The 23,084-nt window shown below is 39.6% G+C and overlaps 1 protein-coding gene across 5 annotated transcripts in view; it reads left to right on the top strand.

Annotated features, from left to right (window-relative positions):
* The window catches only part of FREM1 (FRAS1 related extracellular matrix 1), a 218,992-nt gene that overhangs the window by 31,553 nt on the left and 164,355 nt on the right, over nucleotides 1-23,084 (top strand). For 3 of the 5 annotated variants that reach the window (XM_014476323.2, XM_070375914.1, XM_070375915.1), the window contains exon 1: nucleotides 7,970-8,196. The exons of 1 other annotated variant lie outside the window; for it this stretch is intronic. The gene's annotated coding sequence lies outside the window, so the exon portion shown is untranslated. One more of the 5 variants, XM_070375912.1, reaches the window with a different exon arrangement.

Here is a 23,084-nt window from a genome sequence, read left to right as displayed (position 1 = left end):
AGAATAAGGAAGAGAATATCTTTAATATTGTAAAAATAATTGTGATCTCATGGAAGTCCTGAAACAATCTTGGGAACCCCCAGGTATTCTTGGCTACTTTTGAGAAGTGTTGGCTTAGAAGGTACTTAAAACATACATTCATCCTGCATTGTGCTGAGGGTAAAGCCTATTAGAACGATACCTTAATCTGATTTAGTAACCAAAAGTGTTTTTTTCTAGGCTACCTTTTAAAAACCTGTTACTGATAATCTCCTATGAATTTAATAATTATTCTTTTTTAAAATTGAGAGGTAGTTGAGATATAACACTATGTAAGTGTGTATATAATGTGTTGACTTGATATATTTGTATTTTGTGAAAAGATTACCACGGTAGTGTTAGCCAAACCCGTAACAGTTATTCTTATGGCTAAATATACTAATTTGTTTTCAGGGAACTGAGTTTTCTGTACTTCACTTGTGTATAAAGGGACTAAAAATAACTTTTTTTATTGTCAGAGACCTATCAGTACTTCTCTGACAATGGTTTTTTGTATATTGGTAAAATAAGATCACAGACTTATTTATTCAACCAATTTAAGAGGAACACTTTACTTTGACACAAATGTTAAATGGTATTATTATTGTGAGTGAGACCCAGGAAAGTAAGAGATTTGCCTCAAGTCACACAGCTGCCTGCTGGGAAAACAGCAAATAGAATCTGATCTTCCAACTCCTTATTTAGTGCTTATATCATAACTAGTTCTTTACTTTATTGGAACTCTTTACTTTTAGTAGAAGCCAGGAAATGCCTCCACTTTCAGACCACTCAGATTGCTTATTGTAAATGCCTGCACTTTCCCCTCTTAGTACTCATCACATTCTAATTTCTAGCTCACTGTTCATCAGCCACCAGATGGTAAGCTTAATGCAGGCAGAACTCACACCTGCCTCGTTTGCTGGTATGTTCCTGATACATAGCAGAGTCTGGACAGATTTTTATGGAGTGAATAGTGTTACAATGAATCTGCAGTGAATAATGTTGTAGAATTAGAGTTAGGCTAGGTTTGACTAGACTTGGAAGTTAATGTAATTATTTAAAATCCTGCTTTAAAAATCTTATAGCTAAAATATACTTTATAACATAGAAATTTCAGACCTGAAATATACCCAAGAGAAAAATAGTACATAGGTCCACCCAAAGGCAAATTCAAGAATGTTCACAGCAACTTTATTCAGATTGGTCCCAACCCAGAAAACCCCCCAAAAGGTAAATGTATAAATAAATTATTGAGTATTCATACAAATGGTATATTACACTATAATAAAAAAGAGAGAAAGTATTGGTGAAAAGCATGGATATATCTCACAAAACTTATGTTGAGTGAAAGACACAAGATAATATATACTGTACGACTCTATGTATATTAAGTTCAAGAACTGGCAAAACCCATCTATAGTTATTGAGACCAGAATAGTGGTCACCTTTGAGTTTCACTGAGTGAGGAAGAGGGTGTTGACTGGGCGGGGAAATGAGGGAATCATTGAAGGTGCTGAAAATATTCTCTGACTTGATCTGGGTTGTAGTTACATGAGTGGATGTGAGCATGCACATTCATCATGCTCTATACTTAAGATGAATGTACTTATATATACTTTACTATATATGGCTGGGCATTCTGGTTCTCTCCATTTCTTGGCAACTGTGAGCAATGCTGGTCTAAATGTGTCTGTGCAAATATCTCTTTGAGATCCTGCTTTCATTTCTGGGAGGGGTGTAGATCTAGAAAAAGGATTGTGGGATTATGTAAGTCTATTTTTTTTTTAAAAGAACTTCCATACTGTTTTCTATAGTGGTTCCACCATTTTATAATCACATCAACAGTGCACAAGGGGTCCAATTCCTCCATGTGGAATTCCTAAAGACCATCTTTCCTCTTTGAGAAACTCTCTGGGAATTGTGACCAGAAGTACCATTTTTTACACTTTTGAATGTTAAAAATATACTTATTAGATATAATTTTTCAGAGAAATTTTAAGTTCACAGAAATATTCAATGGAATGTATCACTCCAAGTGAAACATACAGAAATTTTTCTTATACTCACTACCCCAATACATACACAGCCTCCCCCATTCTCATATCTCCCACCAGAGGGGTATCAGTACCATCTAGATTATATAGTCTATATTAAGGTTGACTCTTGATGTTGTATGTGCTTTGGGTTTGGACAAATTGTGAGACATCTGTCTACTATACAGAATAGTTTCATTGCCTTAAAGCTTTTCTGTGCTCTATTTATCCTTCCTATCCCTTATTCCCTTATTCTTTTTTATTGTCTCCATAGTTTGGCCTTTCCCAGAAGTCATATAGTCAGAATAACCCAGTATGTAACCTTTCAGAATGGCTTCTTTCATTCAGAAGTATGCACTTAAATTTCCTCCATCTCTTTTCATGGCTTGATTGCTCCCTTCTCTTTTAAGTGCACCATGTAGTCAAAATAGAAAATAATTTTGTATTATAACTTGCTAAGAGACTCAAACTTAATTATTCCAACCACGAACAGGTAAAGATGATTATGTGATGTGATAGCAGTGCTAATTATCACTACAATGGCAATTAAATTACAGTATATAAATCTATCAAATTAACATGTTGTACACCTTGAATTGACACTGCATTTTGTGTCAAATATATTTCAAGAAAGGGTTCCCATTGCTTTAAAGATTGAAACTGACATCTCTCATGGTGCCTAACTGTCCTGCCCACTGCTTTCCCATCCTTCTTCCCTGTTCCCATTCAGAAAACCTTTCCCTACTCGACGTTGTCCTGTTGCGTCAACATTCATGGCTCCCTCTTCTTCCTTAGTTGCCCCAGGGTTCTATCTTCTGCTAAAACTAGTACAGAAGATGACTCTCTTCCTTCTGGATTGTAAGCCATAGGAACTAGGCCTGGGCTGCTGGTGGTTTTCTTTATCACAAAAAAAGCCTCTATGTACCAGGAGAAAATAAGGTTAATATGCAAATTAAAGCAGAGACGAAGTTTATCAATAGAGAAACAGAGAGCTAATGCTGGATTTGAGCCCCAAGATCCATTCAAGGTATTAGAGTTGTCTAGGTCCAATGAGCTAATAAATGCATGTAAGTAAAAATGTACATTAGGTGGTACATGTTCAATAATTGTTAGTGATCCTTAATCACATCTCAGTGTACAGGTTATTTCTGTTGTCTTGTCTTCTCCAAGTGCATTGTAAGGATTTTGAGAGCAGGCCCTAGGTCTTAGTCATCTCTGCCCTTCCAGGATCAGCACAGTGCCTGGCATATACTAAGGTTCAATAACCCCGTTGAAGATAATTTAATAGATCAGCATGTTCTGATTTCTGTCAGACACACTCATGTGTGACTTCAGCCTCAGCTTTCTAAACAAGTCTGGGGGGGATTTTTTAATAGATTTGTGCCATTTACTCCTGAGAAAAACATCTTTTGCCTATGGGTGTGTTCTGTTACTTTCAGTGTTCACTTCTTGGACTAACCTACCATGATTTTTTTTTAAATGTAGCAACTATTTTTACTTTTTTTTTGATGCAAAATACATTATCTTTTGAGAGAGTTGGATTTTTTTTTTTTTTTAATCAGTAAGCCAAGACTCCCAACTCCTTGTGTTAGGCTTGGAAAGATAAAACTGTCCTGGTGCTAAGCTTTGAAGGACCAAATCTCTCACAAAGATAGTTGAAATGTAAAACAACTCAAAACTAAATTGTTTATGTTGCCTTTGGTATATTTCCCCCTTTTCCTGTAAAAGAAGGAGATAAAAAGTATTCTTGATTTTTTTCATGTTTTTAATTAGGTACATGGAAATCCTAATGTCTGTTTACTTTAATGCTAGTGTTTGAAGCTGTGTTAATTATTAATGAGAAAAGTGCATTCATTCATGCAGTGGAATGAAATGAGTGTTTATTCTGATTTCCTGCCTCAGTGTGGTGGACAAATATGGAAATGATAATGCTAGGAGTTTCCACTTCCACAACCAATAGCTTGGAGTGTGGAGGAGGGGAACCATGTTCGCAAATAGATTCTGTGAAGCACATGTGATTTGAGCATCAGTCCTCATAAAATGAGAGAACTTGAATCTTTCATTCTTTCAGTTCTCCAGCTGGACCATTGGCTCCAAACGTAAAACAAAGCGCTGGGAGAAGGATTTCTTTTGTTATTAACAGCTGTCTTGCTGGGTGTGTATGTGTGTCTATTTAGAAAAGGCTGCCCTTTCAATGTCTCTCCTGTCAGGACACCCTCTTCTGGCACCCTTATTTGGAAGATCTCTTTAAGATATTTTACAGGGAGATTTTTAGATTTCTTTTAGAAATATTGAATATTTTTTAGATTTTTTAAAACAAAATCTTAAATAAAATCTTTTCGAGGTAAAAGTTTTATTTTCTTCCTTTCCAATCCTCATGCCTCATCATCATTATTATTTTTTTTCCTGTATTGGGTAGGGTCTTCTACAATGTTGAATTGTGGTGATTGTAGCAGGCATTTTCTTTTCTTTCTTTAGTGGTTACTAAAATTTTGCTGTTAAGGATAAGATTTCTCATAGAGGTCTTTGATTGGGTAAAAAGATTTCCATTATGGTCTTAGCTGGCTAAGAGTCTTTTATGTTTGTTTATTTAGTGAACGAGTGTTGAATTTTACTGAATACCACGTTTTGGCATTTATTAAGATGATCATATGGCTTTTTTCTGCCTTCAATATATTAAATTGCTAGATGTTTTTTTTTTGAACTGTCATTACAATCCTGAAATAAACCCTATTTGGGTATAATATCTTTAAAAATACATAGGAAGATTAGATTTGAAGGTGTGTTATTTAGAATTTTGCACTTCTGTGTAAAAAAGTGATCTTGGTCTACACTTTTAGAATTTCAAGCAGAGCACACAGCTCTTTTTTCTGCCTTGCTGGGTTTATTTCATTCCCTCTTATTCTATAGCCATCCCAAACTCCGAGGTCAGCAAGTCTCTGCCTCTACAAACTCCCACTACATTGTGTTTCTGTTCTTTTCTCATACATAAGGGTGTTAATCTTGCTTTCATTTTATTTACTTATTTGCTTTAATTTGATCTATGTAAAGTGGACCCTTCCACTCCTAGCCAATAGTCTTTTGTGTTGCAGCATCGTCTCCCGTAGCCACTGGGTTTTATAAATTCAGTGGAGGGACTTCCCTGGTGGTTCAGTGGCTAAGACTCCATGCTCCCAGTGCAGGGGGCCAGGGTTCAATCCCTGGTCAGGGCACTAGATCCTGCCTGCTGCAACTAAAGATCCTGCATGCTGCAATGAAGATCAGAGATCCCTCGTGTCGAAACTAAGACCCGATGCAGACAGATAAATAAAATAAATATGAAAAAAAAAGAATTCAGTGGAAAACTGTCTTCACAGTACGATGGATAACACTTCTGTGCTTGGTGTCGTCAGCAAAACTTAAAAGGCACACTATTTTTTTTTAATATAGGCTTTGGTGAAAGTGTTGAGAATGCTATATTCTACGGCAGTTTAACAAAATTGTACATGTTTACAATCCAAAAAGGTATGGTCATTTCCAACACATGGCATTCTGTATTTTTCATATCACATCTAATCCTAGGGTTAGAAATAGAATGACTTCTTTAAAATGCATTTTGATTCAGTACAAAGTTCAACCACACATGCTTTTAAGGGAAGAATTCTTCATTGTTCCTTTGGCTAAGTTCTTTTAAAACATTCTGGCTTTGCATTTCAACTCATTCAAAGGATACTTTATTAAAGTTGATAACTATATTATTTCAACAGCTGCTATCCACTGGTGGAAGATATGAGAAAGAAGACTCACTTATTTGTATAAGTGGGTACGTCAGATTTCAAGATATTTTGGCTAAACTATAGTTCTGTTTATTCTAATATATGTTCAGCACAAAGTTAGGCCAATCATCATTTGTATAATTAATTTAATGAAAATTACATTTCCTGAAATATGTTGCAATCTGTTTTTGTTGTTTTTTGCTTAGAATGCTGAAGGTATTTTTTTCCCTACAGAAGTGGTATAAAACATTTATTTCTGTTTCCATATGGATCCACAAGTTTTATTTAGCCCAGATATTAGGAGAAGCACATCGATGCAACTACCTACACTCATTCCTTTCTCAACTAATAGCATCTAAAATCATCTTCATTTCTTTGCAGGTGAGATTTTCATAAGCTGGAAAAGTTTTAAATTTAGTCTGAGAACAGGATTGTCTATCACACTGTGTTTCCTGTCATCATTAAGGCTTTATTTCTTGGTTTTTTAAAGATTAGTACATGAATCATACATTGTCACTAGATTTTGTTTACTAATACTTGTGGGTAGTGAACACTGTTTACTTATAGAGAGCTTAGTGGTTCTTGGAGACATTTTCATCCTTTTATTCTCAGAGCAAGAGGGAGGAATCAAGAGATGCTTGAAGATTTTAAATTTTTGGTGACTCTGAGTAAGTGTACATGTACCTTTCATTGCTAAAGTATCCATAAAGCATGTTTTAAAATGAAATAATTGTTTTTGTCTCTCTTTCTTTGTATTCTTTTTCATTTTTTATTTGCTTTATTCCTTCTTCACATACTTTTCTTCTCTTTCTTCTCCATTTTCTTCTTTCTCCCTCTCATTGCTTCCCAGAGAGAGGGTCTTATGTGGTGACCTTGTTCAGGAAAACCAGTCTTGTCTGAACTGGATTTTCAGTGCCTTGTTCTTTAGGCAAAGGTTTAGAATAACCAGACGTATCTCAATGTAAACATTTTCCCCAAAGCAAGATAACACTCTAACTTCTCTATTTATGGTCAATTTAAAAGTTAGCCCAGATACTAATGCTACTATTTTATTTTTTTCTGGTGGAGATGAAACACAGGAAAGCATTTTATCTTGCAGTTGTTAAGGAACAAAGCTTTCACCCACCCACTGAATCCCGCCCAGTTTAACTGAATGCATCTCTGTTGAGAGGACATTTCTTGACCTGTAATAGGGTGGAATCAGTGGGGTCATAAACTATATGCTAATGAGATGAGATTTACAGAATTTTTCTGGGTTTTTAAAAAAGAGCCAGACACATGAAAAGCCTTATAAACTGAAGAACTAAGGTGGTACTTAAAAACAACCCCTGGAATCTCCTCTTTTCCTTTAAAGGCTGTGACTAAAGTTCAAAGAGGCCAGGTCCTCTCCCTCTCCCTCCTCCCTTCTGAATGCAGGACATCTTGTCTGAATTTGAAAAAAAAAAAAAAAAACCTTTCAGGATGAGAATTTATTTCAGGAGAGATTCAGGAAAAAAATGTTTGAAGAGTTTGAAGGTTTAGGAAAAAAAATGTTTGAGGAGTTTGAACGTTTAGGAAAAAACTTGTGTGAGTATGAGTGTGGGTGGGTATGAGGATGTCTGTGTGTGTACCTATGCATATGTGTGTGCCTACACATATGTGTTCGCACACACATGGGTATGAGGGTGTGTAGATGTGTGTGCTTGCCTGTGAATGCCTTTGTCTGTGTGTAGGTGTGGGTACATGCACATGTGTGGGTGCCTGTGTGTAGTGTGTTGGGTGATTGTGTGGATGGGGTGTGGGTGTGTGCCATGTGTGTGTCTCTGAGCGTGTGTGCCTCTTTGCTGCAGCGGGAGAGGCAGCTTGGGCTCAGCCCGTGGTGGAGCAGTTAGTAGAGAACTAATAGTGAGAAAGGGAGCTGAGGAGAGACTAGGAAGAGACGCCACCGACCTTTAACAAAAGCTCAGTTTTGTCCCTGCGGATCCAGCCAGCAGAAGGGACTGGAGAGCTGTGGCTCTCTGCCAGGGAGGTCGGGCTCCCTGCAAACAGTTGCAGGCATCCCTCATTATGCCCTTTTCCCTGGGAGTCCTGGGCTTGGCAATCGGGAAGTTTTCAAAGCTTCAGCAGCGACTGCAGCCTCGGAGAAGACCAGCAAAGACTGTGGAGTGTGTATGTGAACTTCAATTCTATATTTTCTTATGGGGTGGGTTAATGGATTTTTACTACAAAGAGAGCTAAAACTCAGCTGACCTGAAAGACTGGAATTTCAGCTCTTCCCCTCGCTGGGCTATTTTTCCTCCCCCTTCCTCTCAAAGCCCTTTAAATCAGAGATTACCGGGTCAGTGACTCTTATCCTGCCTGCCTGCGCCAAGGGTTTCTAGCTTTTGACTTGGCAAGGAAAACCACTACCTGTAAGTATCTGCTTTATGTATTTCCTCTCCTCTTGACTGTAAACGTTCTGCTAGAATGCCCAGAGGTTATTTGTGTGGTAGCATTAACTCCGAGTAATGATACAAGAAGTAGATCAAGTCTGCTTGCAAAAGTTATCATATAAGCTCACAAGGTGGCAAATTGCAGTGCTAAAGAGCCCTATGTCCCCAATGGGAGGCTCTTTATTACATAATACAAATTTATTACTCTTCTCAATCCATCCCCAATAGCATTCACCAGTGAAAAAACATTTTTACATTCTGAATTGTCCCCTTCCTCCGCCCCCCAAATCAGAATATTTCTTTTCAGCTAAACAAAATGGCAAAGAGAAAAAATGCAAAAATTAACAAAACAGATAATATCCTCATGGTATAAAGATACAAAAGTTTGGATGAGATGATTTTTGGATAGCTTTGCTTTAGTTTAGTTATATATATATATATATTTAAAGTATGGTTTCTTTTTTTATGGAGTTGAAAGCCAGTGTTGGAGAGGCAAAGAAATCATATTGTTCTGAAGTTTCTTACTGATTTTTAATCTCTTTCTTCTCTTTATCTGGATTTGGCCTAGAGACTTTTGTGCTGTAGTAAATGATTTCTTTTAGTTGTCATCTGGATCCCAGAAATAATTTTCAAGGCATTTAAGTTTTGTTTCTCCTTTTTTTCAATGGTTGTGTGCAGTCTTGTTGTGTGGTTTGAATTACAAAGCTTAAAAAGAGCATTTCCGGGGGCTGGTTGGAGTTTATGGCCTGGGAATCTTGCTGGAGATATTAACCTCTTCAGGACTATTTTACAGACCTGAGCAGGAGATCCAAATGCTTTACAGGTTTCTGATCTGGAAAAGTGATGTCACCATATTCAGCGCTGCTTAAAGCTTGAAACTTTGCTTCTTAGTCCTCTGCTTTCCTTTGATAAAGTTGCCTTCAGAAATAACACTAGGAAAATGTTAACTACTTTCCCTCTTTCTCTTCATCAGAGATCCTCAAAACCCAGTGTCCCTAAGAATCACTTGGGGTAAGGCAGGCACCAAGGCCACTCCCCCAGAGGAGTTTAGACTTGGTGGGCCGGGGTTGGTGGGTTAGGGGAGATAGGGGGTGGGGGGGCCTCATGCAGGCAAGATCACACTTGGATGAGTGGTGCTTTACATTGTCCTTGGCAAATTAAATTCTTGTCACGTCCTCAGTTAATGTTAAACCTCACACCTAAATAATAAGCTTGAGTGTGAGCTGCTGTTGAACACAGTTACATGAAGCATGGTTTTGCATGCTTGACTGCCAAACCAGAACTTTTAACCAGCTCTCCGGCCATTACATTTCCCATGAGTAAGAAAAGCAGTCAGGGGAAGGTGCCCCGATTCCTTGTGTTGGACTGTGTGGTCTGACCTGCTCTGCATGGCCAAGCTATGTTTGTCTTGGAAACTTTAAGCCCAAGGCTATTCTTAGTTCTTTATCAACCTGCTGGGAATGCTCTGCTCGTGGGGACAGATTAGGCTGAGTGGGCTGAACTGAGTTGGATTATTTCTTGGGACCTGTTCAGTAGAAGTATAATTCCTAGAAATCTGTTTTGATTGGACAAACCCACCAGGATTGGGAGAAATAGGAAATGATTCCTCCATCATGTTGAGGTCCTCATTAGACAGCATATGAAAGGAAGATCTCAGCTTCCATCCCTGTCACCAGTGACAATGAATGACATAGTATATTTACAGTAAAAAGAAAATAGGATATGGTCATCAGTGCCCTTTTCTTTTTTTCCTCTCCTCATTCCAGATATTTGTAGGTGCCTGCTACATGCCAGGCTCTGGGCTGGTGCCAAGGATTCAGAAAATCAGTGCATATAATATGGATAGACACTTGGTCTTCATGGTGTTTCGTGTCTTAGGTGTTGCTGACCAATCTTATATGAGTCACCTATTCTTGCTAACCTTCACTTCTGCCATCAATAAAACAAAAGTGTTGCATACAATGCGCTTCCGATATCTTTCTAACTCTGATATTCTGACATTGATGGATATGCCTCAGTCTTCTAAACATAGATATAGAGGGATGAGAGCTTTTCAGTGTTTGCTTTGACCACAGGCCCAAAGATTTAGCTTACTGCTTTTCTTAAAATTTTCAAAAATACCATTTAAGTTTTCTTTCACGAAGAATCAAGACTGTTGATCTAGTGAGTTACAGACAAATGCTACCTTTTCAGAGCACACAGTCATTCTCACAATGGAAGCCTGTAACTCTCTGGAAAGGCTGTTCCCTGGGCTGGGTTACATGGGCCAGCAGCCTCTTATCTTGTCTGAATCTGGTGTTGCTCTGCCTTTGGAGAGCTGGGTGGTCTGAACAGGACTTGCTGGCTTCCATACTTGCACAGCTTGCTCCCTGACCCTTTCATTCAAGTGGTTTGATAGCTTTTGTGCTGCTAGGTGAGAGATTCAAACAGAGACCTTTGAGGGGCTGGAGGAAAAAAAAAAAACAAGTCTTTAATTAAATCTAACATTTTTTGTATACTGCAGTTTCTTTTACTGCAGCGAATGGGGCAACATTTCAAAGGGTTCTAAAACTTGCCCATCAAGATAAGAATATCAAAATATAGGCGTGATCTATGTGTTTTTCTGACAAATGTAGCCTCCAGCTGTCTGAAGATACTGCATTTGGATGGGAAAGTGCTCACTGGAGGACAGAGTATAGGGATCTTTCAAAGTTAAGATATTTTTGACAAATCGTTCTTGGCCTCTTGTTGGTAAGTTTAATGGGGAGGGCAAAATAGGCTTTGGTTTCACTTTCATCCCCCTCTTTTTCTGAGTTGTTGATAGGATGTCAGAAGACTCCTTTAGTGCATCCTCAAAGGCTGCTAAGATAGTTTGTCATTCTTTGCTCTCAACTTTGTTCCTGAAACCTTCATATCTGACTTCCTTAGAGATAGAAGCAGATAATGCTCCAGGACTTGCTGAGCTCCAAGTCCTTCCATTGACATGGCCCACCTCCCTGGGATCCTATCTCTGCATCCTGTCAAGTGTTACCAGCTGCTCAGTATTTACAGATGCTCCTTGAATTCTTCTCTTACAATAAACAAACCAGGACTTTATCTTATGAGGTTGCACTCAATACCACAGTATTTTCTTTCCAAGGTCTAAATTTCTTGTTAGCACAATTTTTTTTTTTCATTTTGTAAATTATAAGCCCAAATCAATGAGTAGTTATGAGAATTCCAGAGGAGATCAGGATTCCCAGATGATTCATCCAAATGTTCAAATGTTTTTGAGTGTTTCTTATCAAATCCTGTTTATTGCCTAGATTTGATTTTATTTGCTTCCGTAAAAGTGATTCTCCTTGAAAAAACAACACAGTAACATCCAAGAGCAGTGCTTTAGTTCTGTTTTATATAAATCTTCTTTTTTGCTATCATGTGGTAGGATGAAATATTTTGTCAGTAGGCATTAGTGGCTGTTGGGAAACCAAAACGTAGTGTTTGTAGAGAGCCCTTTTGAATATCAAATCAGAGTGGTATAGTAGAAAAAAAAGAATGGCCTTTGAATAAATTTCAATTGGGTTCCAATCCTAGGCTGTAATGTTCTTTGGTTTTATGATGTTGGCCAAGTTACTTACCAGTTTCCTTGGGAGTAAAATAAATGTGCTGATGCTTACCTTCCCAGGTATTTAGAAGGGCTAAATGACATTTGGAAAGCACCCATCATGGTGTATGACATACGATTGGTTCTCAGTAAATATTTCTTCTTCAGAAGAGGACTAACAGGTATGAAGGCTGGAAAGCATTGAATGTGTGACAAGCCACTCAATTTATAGGTCAAAGGGGAAATGGGAAATAGAGCTTTCTTCCAGGCCTCATAGACTGGGCACAACAGATATCTGTCCACCACTTCCTCAGCCTTTACCTCTGGGCAGCAGCCTGGTTCTCCCTTGATTCCTTCTTCCAGGGTAAGAAGAAGCATGAAACAGATTCATGAGCTCAGAGATCGCCAAAGGGATTCATAGGGAGAGAACAAAGGCAATGTGAAAATCATTCTGTCCTTTTCTACCAGACCCTTCAGAGTTAGGGACTTGTATAGCCATTTCAGATCCATATATAAGGAGAGGAATCATTTTGTTTCTCTGGGATTTTGTTCTACTGTAGCAGGCAGCCCAATCTCAAGGGGGAGTATTTGTTTGACATTTTGAAACTCTACAGTTGCCCTGTGGTCAGCCTATGAGCTGTCACCAAATGGAAAGTCACGGCCATTCAAACATGTGGTGTGAGTACTCTCTATCCCTCTCTGTCTTTCTTGCTCTTCTAACCAGTTTTTCTTTCAAGTCCAAAGTTTAAACTGGAATAAGTCAGTCTATGGACCTCCTCTGCGCCAAGTCCAGTGACCAAAACGAGATAATCTGAATGAGCAGAACAATCATGGTTGTCATCTTCAAAAAGCTTTCAGACTAAGGTCAAAGGCAGACATGTTTTCAGTGACTGCAAATTAACAAATGCCCGTAGATGTGCATTGTGTGGTAAGGGTATTGCGAGATTCTATGCAAGCAGTTCGGAGAAGGCGATGGTACCCCACTCCAGTACTCTTGCCTGGAAAATCCCATGGATGGAGGAGCCTGGTAGGCTGCAGTCCATGGGGTCGCAAAGAGTCGGACACGACTGAGCGACTTCACTTTCACTTTTCACTTTCATGCATTGGAGAAGGAAATGGCAACCCACTCCAGTGTTTTTGCCTGGAGAATCCCAGGGACGGGGGAGCCTGGTGGGCTGGCGTCTATGGGGTCGCACAGAGTCGGACACGACTGAAGCGACTTAGCAGCAGCACCAGCAGCAGCACGCAAGCAGTTAACCTAGTCTGGGAAGTTGAGACCTTGGAGGAGGGGTAGAATTTAGCCAAATGTAATGGTAGGCAGGAGAGGGGAAAGGGCATTCTAAGCAGAGGGGACAGCATGAACAAACCATGGAAAGGCCTGGAATGGGGCATGCCACAAGTTTAGGAAAGAAATGAAAACCTGAGTGACTAGCTTGTCAATGGCAAGGAGGAGGAGTTGTGTGAGAAGAGACGAGAGATGGCAGGGGACAACTACACAGGGAAATCCAGTCTCACAGTTAAAGGGACCCCAGAAAGTACCTAACCGACACTCTCCACTGAGAGAAAGAACCCTTCTGATGTCTGTACCTCAGCCCTTGCTGTTATTGGATGGCTTTGAAAGAAAGTTCTTTCTAAGAGGAACCCATCCTCCTGGTTCTGTGTATGGGAACCACAGAATAAAGTCATTCCTCTGGCAGGTATTTGAAGACAATTTTTTTTCATAAATTATTGCTCAAGTAAACCTCTGTCCCATACATATGCAGTTGATGTTTTGGAATGTAAATTTATATGTTTGTGTTTGTTGAAAGTGAACTTGGTGGCTTCAGTTCATCATTCCTGCCTAGGATATACTTCTTGACTATGTCCTCAGTGATAACGGTTAACCTTTCTGGATTTTTGTGAATTGGATAAGCTAATCTCTTTATCTTTGTTTAGAAATTTGGAAAATTGTTGAACCAGAGGGTGCCAAAAGTGGAGCTATGGGCACCACCCAAGATGTTTCTCACAGAAATGTCCAAGTATAAATGAGAAGAACTCAACAGTGTCAATGTGGGCTGATATTCTTGATTTGACAAGAATGCTAAATGCACAGTTCAACTATAATCACTGATTTCATTTGTCAATACATGTGTTGAGTGCATATCACACACAGCAGAGAGTTTGGTCCTCCTGCTTTGAAAAACATAGTCATACAATTGTGTAGGATGTGATACACGCCCCATGATGGGTTTAAGTAAAGTGTGACTTTTCTGCAATAGCAGAAAGAAAATCTTTCCAAATGGAATGATGAAGTCTTGGAACATCTTGAAGGAGGCAGTTCACAAGGCATTAACATGTGAGAAGGATTTTAATAAGAATGGAAGCAAAGACATTCCAGGTAGGGCAGACAACAGGAAGGGCATACAGGTGAGAATGTCCAGCAAGACCCAGTGATGTATAACTGAGGTTGCAGGAGGGGGAGGCCTGTGGTTTGGGGATACAGAAACCTAGAGGTGATGGCCAAAGACCATAGAAGCAGCAATGTAGTGGGAAGCCAGATGAGGTCACATTTTAAAGAATAGTGTATTTTCAATGATACTATATGACCAAGAGAGAACAAATCAGAGGATGGAAAGAAAAGGAAGAGAAGATAAAGGAGAAAGAAGCATTTGTGAGGTAGAAAGGGAAATGGGAAGTGTATTGAGTCACAGAAGCAATTATGCAGACCGTGTGGGTGGAGGGCATTGTTGGGCACTATAGAGATCAGAATGGACTGTCTGGAGATCGACTGTTCAGAGAAAAGTTCAGTTTGCTGTCTCCATTAGGCAGTCACTGGCAGCCTTTGAGACAGTTATTTCAGTGGACTGGTAGTAATGTCCTTTTAGGAAATACAAGGCTGGTGAAGGAGTGGGTAGAGATATGTTTATTTGGTTGTGCCAGGTCTTAGTTACGGCATGTGGGATCTTCAGTCTTTGTTGCAGCACACAGGCTTTTTCAGTTGCAGCATGTGGAATCTAGTTCCTTGACCAGGGATCGAACCTTGGCCCCCTGCGTTGGGAGTGCAGAGACTTAGCCACTGGACCACCATGGAAGTCCTGAGACAATGTTTCAAGGAGATAGTATCGTTGGTCATGATGAGGTATATAACGGGAAAGGGGAAAAGTAAATGTTTGGTGACTATTATAGCAATAGTCATAATAATAGTGGTAGTAAAAAACACTAACATTTATTGAACACCCACTATGTGCTTAGGTGTGCCCATCGTAATGACCTCATTTTATTACCTCCTTATAGACCCTTTCTCTAAATACAGTCACATTCTGAGGTCCCGGGCATTAGGATTTCAGTATATGAATTTTGGGTGAATGAAATTCAGCCCATAACACCATACCACCATATCAAGGTGTCCTCCTTGCAGTAGTTAGCTGGTCTTCCAAATTCTTCAGATATTACTGCAGCCAAAGAAAATAGAATAAAACCTGTAGTCTCATAAACCCACATTTAAAAATCAGTTTATAATGCACTCTGGATTTCGAGTTTGGCTTCAGGATGAGGTGACCGGGAAAATTCCTCAAGCAGGACTACCTTTGCATTTTCAAAAATCCCTATGGCACCCATTCTGCCTTTTCTTATTTGGCCATAAAGCCACATAGTGCTGATCTGTTTGTGTTAGGAATGAGCAGGCTGCCCTGTGTACCATTTTATATTACAGAGGCTATGTCACTTCAGTCATTGATTGTTGCTGAATCGCTGTATTGGGAACTACTGGTCTTTATTTACTTCTCATGAAGTGAAATTCCCTGGTCTGTGGCTTTATAAGTTGCTTTGATGCTAGGCCCTTATGGTGCATGTACATCACACGCTACGGGATACAAGGGTAGAGTGACTCTGGAGGTCCTCAAGTATCCCTTCCTGCACCACAGTTTGCCTACATTAAGAATGCCAATTGATGGTAACTGTGAGCTGATGGAGACATGGCCAGAGATCGTATGGCACTGCGTAGCAGCCTAGCTGTCAAGGACAGCTCCATGCTTACAGGTGCCACATCTGAATTGCTAGCTCTGTGGCTAGAGAATTCTGAAATGAGGACTTTAAAACCTAAAACTTAAGACTTCAGCTTTTCAAGATTAAGACTTCAGAATTTTTAAGACTTAGACTCAAGACATAATAACATGGTAAGGAGCACATGTACCTTTGATGTGCATGCTCAGTCATGTCCAATTCTTTGCGACCCCACCAGGCTCCTCTGTCCGTGGAATTCTCCAGGCAAGAATACTGGAGTGGGTTGCCATTTCCTCTTCCAGGGGATCTTCCTGACCCAGAGATTGAACCTACATCTCCTACACTGGCAGGCCAATTCTTTACCACTGAGCCACCAGGGAAGCACCTTTGATGTGAGGGTGGTTGAATTTCTCTATTCATTAAAAACAGCAACAAACTATCTTTACAGCAATCTTGTGAAATCAGTATAATGAATCCCTACTGTACAGATGGTGAGAGCAAGGTTGAGAAAGTTTAAGTAACCTATTTATATCACAGACTGAGGTTCTTTCTAAACACTAAAGTATTCAAAAAGTGAACAGTTTAGTCAAAATGTTTATCCTTACTTCAAAGGCTTAATTGAGGTCTGACTACAAAGAGATGGGTGAGCTGAAGAGTATGACACAAATGTCATGCAATTTTATCTGTCTTCCTCTTTATATAAGAAAGCGGATCTACTTAAAAAAAGGAATCGACTCCCTTTTCCCCTCAAAACGTAGATCTTTGTTTTTTGTTATTGAGTGAAACAGGCCAAGTGGAAGGCTGGAGAAAGTGGGATGGGTTCCACTGGACAAGATCAAGAAGTTTCATGACCATGTGAAGGGGATGGGAGTTTGGGAAGAATGGATATGTGTATATGTATGACTGAGTCCCTGTGCTGTCCACCTGAAACTATCATAACATTGTTAATCGACTGTACTCCAACAAAATAAAAAGTTTAATTTAAAAAAAGCAAAAAAAAGTGTATTAGGGGTGAGATAATGGCTCTTGTTTTATTGAAGAATTGACTAGAAATAATTGGTACTTTAGGAACACAAAGGGGAATTAGACTTTGGAGTGATGTGAGAGGTTTTTAATTTACAGACCAGAATGTTTGAGTGTTTCTGCTTTGCCTCATATGATTAAGCAGATAGCCTCCAATTCCTTCTAATCAGTAATGACTTTGCAAGTAATGATTTGGGGAAGATCTATTACTTCTTGCCTACACTCAAATGTTCTTTTCTATTACATCTTAAAATAACACACTATGGGAAAAAAAGCATGGAAAAATATTAGCCTTGTGAGCAATAAAATTTATTGCTACAGCATCTGTATTTAACTTTGTCTTTACAGATTCACAGCAAGAGATACATTAGAATGCAATGAAAACTAGTGGTAGCACAAAACTTACTAGTTAAATTTTAATTTCTTTCATTTTTGACTTTGCTTCCTTTCTAACAATTTTGCTAATTCAGGAAGTCACTCTCTTGTGTCTGTACACCTTATACATACTGGCTTCCTAGTAATGACCCTCCCAGCCAGGCTGTCAGGAATGGTACCTTCCTTTCCTCTCTGGATGTCTGGGATATCTTATCTCCCTCTCCTCTTCTCCATCCCTCCCGTCACCTCCGAACTGAGTCCTGCTTTCCAGTTCTTCCTGTTGCTGGCCTTGGAGGTGGCTCCCCAACCCTAGTCTTACTGCTTCACTCTACTGAGGTGGTTTTCAGACAAGTCAAAGAACCTAGCTTCAGTCTGGCCACAAAAGTTCCTTAGACCTCTTCTTATACTTACAGGAGAAGGAAAGAAAAGTGCAGTTGTTTCCAGCAGCGATTCTCAATCCTGGTTGCTCATTAAAGAAGTTTTGAGTTCAGGTGCCTGGACCCCACCAAGATAAATTGAATCTCAAACTCTGGGAGAGGTGCTTGAATGATGGGGAAGGGAAGTCAGTGATGGGCCTCACTAGTTTAGGGGTGATGCCAGAGGCAGCTCTTTCACTTGGTGTTTTCCATTGTCAACACTAAGGCAGACCACCTTAAACCTTCACGAGGATTGCTGCTTCCTCTGGGCCAGTGGAGTGGGGCTAAAACCAGGAGGGTGAAGTCTCCCCTGCAGCCAGTTCTTTTCCTCAGGTCCTGAGAGACCTGGACTTAACCACCACATTGCATACCTCTAGGGGGCGCCATTCACTTTGGGGAAGGCTGTGAAAACAGCACATTTGGCACTCTTGGGGCACAGTTACAACACAGACGTTGCCCTGGAATTTGGTATACTGAACTGAGTGAAACTAAGGGAAGGACTCCCAACGCCTCTGCTCAACACTTTAAACATTCATTTGGTTTCCCATGAAAATCTCTTTCACCATGATGAGTTTATGCAGTGCTGAGTGGCATCACAGTTCGAACTGCATTTGCCAGTTAGTCTGGACACCCATGCCTATGATAAATGTGTTCTTGTATGTGCATGCATGCTGAGTTGCTTCAGTCATCTCTGACTGTCTGTGACCCTATGGACTGTAGCTCGCCAGGCTCTTCTGTCCATGGGATTCTCCAGGCAAGAATATTGGAGTGGGTTGCCGTTTTAATTCTAGACAAATTATTTGAAAACCAACTTTAAAAAATAGCTTATTTGTATCTTGGAGACTCTAAGGAAGTATTTTAGCCAAGAATACTTTTGTGCTCTGTGTTTTTCTCCTTTAAAATACTTCTCTAACGTATTGGTGTTCGGTATTGTTTTATACTGCTGTTCTTATATTGTGCGTTGCTTTATTCTCCACCACAGATTTGTTCAACAGTAAGTCATCTAATCAGACTTTCAGATACTTTATTTGTAGCCTGTGATGTTTATGGAGATTTCATTTTTGAATCAGTACTTGAAGCATTTTTAGTCTCGCTGGCTGAGCGCATCTTCACACTTTCCATAGCCCACCCCAAGTTCTGCCAAAGGAAGCAGATCAAGCTTTGCTTTTGTTCATGCAGTTAAGAATCTTAAAGCAATTAAGCTCCGTGGGCCACAGAGGTATCAGGGACTCCTGCATGTGCAGAAGCTGGGTTGTGTGTTCACACGTGGAGTCTCAATGTGGGAGAGTGTCTTAGGGACCCAAGAGACTTGATGGTATCTGAGTGGCCCTTGAGAAGCTGGGGACACACAGATCCTCAGAAAGGACAGAGCTAGGCTGCCTGGAGAAAATCACACTCATTTCCAGACTTCAGAACAGGCGCAAGTGAGAAGTTGCTGTGGTTTGTCTTGTTTCCTTTTGGCTGCTTATAGCTCTACACAGCTCTATGTAAAATTTCCTACCTCTGTCTGAATGTTACTGGAGGGTCAGTTCAACCTAAATTATGGAGCATGTCCAAGGATGGCTCAACTAATAACTTTTGGAAAATTAATAAACTTTAGTTTTTGAGCAGATTTAGGTTTATAGGAAGATTGAGCAGAAAGTGCAGAGAGTTCTCACATTCCCTCCCTCCACTTTCCCCAGTTATTAACATCTTGGTTTAGTCTGGTATGTTTGCTACAACTGATGAGCCAATAACGATTATCTAAAGCTCATAGTTTATATTAGGTTCAGTATTACTGTTGTTCCTTCTGTGTGTTTTGACAAATGTTTACTGACATGCATCCACTATTACAGTGGTAACATTTTCAGTGTGTTTTAGGAAAAAACAAAACAAAAAAAAACTTTTCTTTGATTGGCCTGGGATAGAAAGGGGAAGAGAGGAAACTGGCTTTGGTTGAGCTTTGTGTGTGTGTGTGTGTGTGTGTCCTGGGGACCTCAGTTGAGCCATGATATATTTATACATTGAACTATTTAGCAATCCTGAAATGTATCAGTTATTGTATAGATGAGGAAACAGAGCCTAAGGAAGAGTGAGAACCTTGTTCAGGGAAATGATGGAACCAGGAGAGGTTTACCAGTCTGGTAGAGTTGATTCAGAATCTGTGCTGATCACCATTATATTTTCTTTCACTTCAGCTCCAATCCTGCATCAGAAAATTAAGTCCTCTATCCTTCTTCTTTTTTCAGTACTGATAAGTCAGAAAGTTGTTTACAAAGTTATTTGTAAAAAACCAAGTATTTGTTAAAAAAAAATAAAGTGAACTGTTAAGTTTAAGTATCACAATAGTTTTCTGAATCTCAGTATATAATACTGTGGTTTACTTACCACACTCTGGTTATGTTAATGAATAAAGCAGCATGCCCAAGCAATTTTTTTCAACCTTTAGCAAATCACAGCCTCTTAGGCCCCTATTTCTTCACTTTGACCTTCGGTGCTAGAGCGAACAGCGTGAATCTGGACTCTCCAGCTTGTCTGCTGGGGTTGAATTCCACCTCCATGGTTTATTAGCATTTGCCTTGAACAAAATATGTTTTCTTAGAATCCTTGGAATAGGATCTATTCCATAACTTGTTGTGAAGATTAATGAGTTAAAACAGTACCAGAGGCAAAGTAAATACATAACACATGATGCTGCTGTTGCTGAAGATGATGATATGTACAATTTGAAGGAGAAGCTCCTTCCAGTTCTATAATTCTGTAAATAGGTATAGTCAGGTATAGTGAATGTGAGTGTTTTCCATTCTAAGTTATTCAATTAAAACAAGCTATTGTGAAAATTTGTATGATGCAACCCTCTGACTAAAAGCAAAATGAAAATAAATTATGGCCATGTCCTAATGTTCAGGGAAATACCTCTGATAACTTAAGAAACTTTAATAGTCATTAAGAACAAAACTATAAGTCAAGGCACAAAGTCTTTTCCCTCTGTGATCAGTTTTCTCTACCATTGAAGGTAGTTTTAGTAGAAAGTCTTTGTAAAGAAAGGTTGAATGTCTGGTTTCCAGAGTGCCCTGGAATTCGGATTTCTGATGTAGATTCATTAAGTATGGATTTATCAAGTGCGACCAGAAACTTTGTAGATACCATGTGACCATCCTATATTTCAATCATTTTAATTCTATGACTAATGTCTCTTGAATGATTTTTCAAAGAACCTGGATTTTTAAATTAAAAATGGTTTTCTATAAGTTTGCAAACTTTGGACTTAATGATTTCTTTTTGTAGGAATTCTTAGAGCCTTTAATAAGCTCATATTATACTGTAAATCTCTAAAAGGAATTTTTGGCATTCTGTTCTTCATGTATATTTGGATATATAAGACTTCTGCGGAAAACTTTTTAACATCTCCAACATGTACATTAAAAAAAACACAACTTGCAAACTATGGCCTTTTTCAGCGAGATAGACACTGAAGTGTTGAAAAATTTAAGAAAGGGAACCATCTAATGAGTTTGTGTGATAGTCAAAGATCCATATTTGCAATCCTGTGCTTGATGGTACAGCCCAAGGGGTCTTTCTCTCCATAGTTCTCTGAGTCTGTGCTTCCTTTGACTGAGGCCGAATCTGGCCTCTGTACCCTGACATCAAATTAAATCTCAGAGGTAGACTTTTGGGTGAAGTAGAAAAGAATAGCTTAATGCTTTCCCAGGCAAAGGGGCCACAGTGGACTAATGCCCTCGAAACTAAGTGTCCCAACCTGGAGTAAGCAGTGAGGAGTTTTATAGTAATGATTCAAAGACAGCGTGACAGCTCAGGGCATTCTTCTCGTTGGTTAGTGGTGAGGTAGTGGGACTCCGCATCCTCAACCTTCTGGGTCCAACCGATCTTGGGTCTAAGTGCTTGTGGGCAGTTTATGGTTAACTTCTCCCACCTGGTGAGAGTTTCAGTATCTGCAAAACAGCTCAAAGATATTGTCATGTATGTCTCTTGAAGGGGAACCAGGACCCTGCCCCAAAGCTGCACTATTATTTCTTAACTGTTCTTCCCTTGTCTCTGCATCCTCTCCCTTCCCTAATTAGCGACTATTTGAACCTGCCGGTGGAGACTCAGGGAAGGTCACGGTGGCTGAATGAAGCCTATTTCCTGTAATCAAGAAGTGGGGGACAAAGAAAGATTTTTATGTTCAGTGGCCCCATAAGGTCCTGCTCAATTTCATGATCTGGAGTCAGTTCAGTTCAGTTGCTCAGTCATGTCCGACTCTTTGCAACTCCATGGACTGTGGCATGCCAGGCCTCCTTGTCCATCACCCACTCCTGGAGTTTACTCACACTCTTGTCCATTGAGTTGGTGATGCCATCCAACCATCTCATCCTCTTTCATCCTCTTCTTCTCCTGCCTTCAATCTTTCCTAGCATCAGGGTCTTTTCAAATGAGTCAGTTCTTCGCATCAGGTGACCAAAGTATTGGAGTTTCAGCTTCAACATCAGTCCTTCCAATGAATATTCAGGACTGATTTCTCCTAGGATTGACTGGTTTGATCTCTTTTCAGTCCAAGGGACTCTCAAGAGTATTCTCTAACACCACAGTTCAAAAGCATCAATCTTCGTCGCTCAGCTTTCTTTATAGTCCAATTCTCACATCCATACATGACTACTGGAAAAACTATAGCCTTGACTAGACAGACCTTTGTTGGCAAAGTAATGTAACTGCATTTTAATATGCTGTCTAAGTTGGTCATAGCTCTTCTTCCAAGGAGCAAGTGTCTTCTAATTTCATGGCTGTAGTCCCCATCTGCAGTGATTTTGGAGCCCCTAAAAATAAAGCATGTTACTGTTTCCACTGTTTCCCCATCTATTTGCCATGAAGTGATGGCACCAGATGCCATGATCTAAGTTTTCTGAATGTTGAGCTTTAAGCCAACTTTTTCATTCTCCTTTTTCACTTTCATCAAGAGGCTTTTGAGTTCCTCATCACTTTCTGCCATAAGGGTGGTGTCATCTGCATATCTGAGGTTATTGATATTTCTCCTGGCAATCTTGATTCCAGCTTGTGCTTCATCCAGCCCAGCATTTCTCATGATGTACTCTGCATATATGTTAAATAAGCAGGGTGACAATATACAGCCTTGACGTAGTCCTTTCCCTATTTGGAATCAGTCTGTTGTTTCATGTCCAGTTCTAACTGAAAGGAATATTGCAGGACTAAGCACCTGTGATTTAAGTGAGCTGCATGGCTTAGGAGACATTGCATGGGTCTGGATGTCAGGAGACCTTAGGTTCCAATGCAGGCTCATTTCCAGATTATGGATAATCTTGGTGTTAAAAGGTGATTAAAGATGACAATTTAGGTGATACACGCAAACTTAACACTTCATGGAGTGAATAGTCTCCTTTCAGAGAACTGCAAAATGGGCTAAAGTTGAGAAGCTTTTATAAGATAATGAATAAAAACAAATAGAAAACATCTGATTAGCTGGGACTGGGTTGACAAAGTCAACCTTCTTTAGGGTAAGAAGGCCCAGAATTGGT

The sequence above is a fragment of the Bos mutus genome, chromosome 8 (assembly GCF_027580195.1).
Source record: "Bos mutus isolate GX-2022 chromosome 8, NWIPB_WYAK_1.1, whole genome shotgun sequence".
Classification (NCBI taxonomy): domain Eukaryota; kingdom Metazoa; phylum Chordata; class Mammalia; order Artiodactyla; family Bovidae; genus Bos; species Bos mutus.
This window is presented reverse-complemented; position numbering and strand designations above follow the sequence as displayed.